The 1,771-nt window shown below is 42.9% G+C and overlaps 1 long non-coding RNA gene across 1 annotated transcript; it reads left to right on the top strand.

The window, feature by feature from the left end:
* Positions 1-303: 303 nt before the first annotated feature.
* Positions 304-1,576, top strand: LOC119571599. The gene is made up of 3 exons (XR_005228620.1): positions 304-367; positions 1,075-1,205; positions 1,544-1,576. It is a non-coding gene; the product is annotated as an uncharacterized LOC119571599 (long non-coding RNA).
* Positions 1,577-1,771: the final 195 nt, after the last annotated feature.

Here is a 1,771-nt window from a genome sequence, read left to right as displayed (position 1 = left end):
CGATTTTTAGAAAGTTGATTTGGTATTTAGTGGGTGTTTATGTAAAAAATCGGTTGCTGAACGCCAACATTCAACATTTCTATTTGTTTACCTGAATTGTTTCAATTTTCATGGCAACTTTTGTATAGGAGGGTTTTACTGAAGGTATTCTTTTATATTAATTTATTTTATTTCTATTCATTTTTATTGGTTAGTGACACGTGCGATATTTCAATTTCTATATGTGCCCTTTTTGTCTTTCTTATAATCTGTGCTTCCATTCTTTTAAAATATGTATTGTTATCAACATATATTCTTAAACAAGGTCAAGGAGACAACATGATGGTCCTCAAGGTCCTGTTAGCAGCTCTCCTCTGCATTTCCCAAGGTCAGTCTCCAAAGGTCACGCTTCAGCCAAAACGCCCTTCTCCTTTATCGATTTATTTTTCCTTCCATATTGTTGGCGATGTCTCCTTAATTCTTTCATCTTCTCCATGTTCTGTATTCATCGTCTTTTTAGTTACCCTACACTGGTGTTGTCTCGCTGTGTCTCTTCTCTGGTCGGTTGTTCAAGCCTTCCACTCCTTTCTCTCTCTGCCTTTCTTTCTCACTCTATTCCCCCTCTTTATCTCTTTCGTTCTCTTTTTCCCTCTTTCTCTTTCACTCATTTTTTTATCTCTCTCTCTCTCTCGTCTGCCACCCCTCTCTCTTCCAGTTCTCTCTTTTTTCGTCCCTTTGTCCTCTTCTTCCTCTTTCTCCTCTATCCTCTCTCTCTCTTCTCCGATTTCTCAATCTATCCTTCTTTCGCTCGCTCTCACTCTTTTCTTTATCTCCTCTTTTTTATAACTATTTATCTACCTTTCTTTCTCACTTCGTCCTGTCTCTGTCTCTCCCTATTGCTATCGTTATCCTCCTTTTTATTTATCTGCCAGCCTCTCTTTCTGATATCTCTTTCTCTCCCTCCACTTTTTCTGTTCTTTCTCTCTCTCTTGTGGAAACAAAGGAGATTATCCATGGCCTAAAACTGTTTAAAAATCTCATGAAGTGCCAGGAGTCATTATGTCATGATTCATGTCAAGAGATATCTGCCTTCAGTCGCGGCCACGTGTCCCGAGAGCGAGCAGATCCACTGCGGAACCAGCGATCGCTGCACGAGGATCCGCTACATCTGCGACGGAGACAACGACTGCGGCGACTATTCCGACGAGGAGAGCGCCATCTGCGGGGTGGGTGTTGAGTCTCTTTGTGGCACTCTAGGGGAAGGGGAACTAAACTACAAGTCCAGCTCTATGGGAACCTCAAACTCAAATACGAATCGCTGTCAGTTTATTAAGGCAAAAGTAAGTTTAGAGCAATAGCTGCTAGAACGATTACGGATACTCACTTACTGTCTAGTTGCCTTCTTCATCTGATTTACTTTGAGAACTACTGTTGAAAAACTTTTGGTGTAATCAAAAGAATATCACAACAAACATGACACCGTAGACTCTCGTAGAGTACAGTGACCTACCTTTCTCAACAAATTTCCTGCCGACATTAACCTCCCGTACCAACACCCACGCAGGCTTGGCGCAATGAGTACTGCGAGCGAGGCTCGTCAGTGTCCGCAGGATGAGAACCATGGTCACCACAGCCTACTGCGAGCCTCCGACCGCCGTGTGAGGGACTGGACATGCGTCTGTGCGGTAGGATAATGAATGGAGTCGCTTCGGAGATCTAACATGTTTGTGTGCATTTGTGTTATGCAAGCGTGTGACCAATGGGTTGGATCACACATACGTAAGCCCATGTA

This window comes from Penaeus monodon, unplaced genomic scaffold (genome assembly GCF_015228065.2).
Source record: "Penaeus monodon isolate SGIC_2016 unplaced genomic scaffold, NSTDA_Pmon_1 PmonScaffold_710, whole genome shotgun sequence".
Taxonomy (NCBI): domain Eukaryota; kingdom Metazoa; phylum Arthropoda; class Malacostraca; order Decapoda; family Penaeidae; genus Penaeus; species Penaeus monodon.
This window is presented reverse-complemented; position numbering and strand designations above follow the sequence as displayed.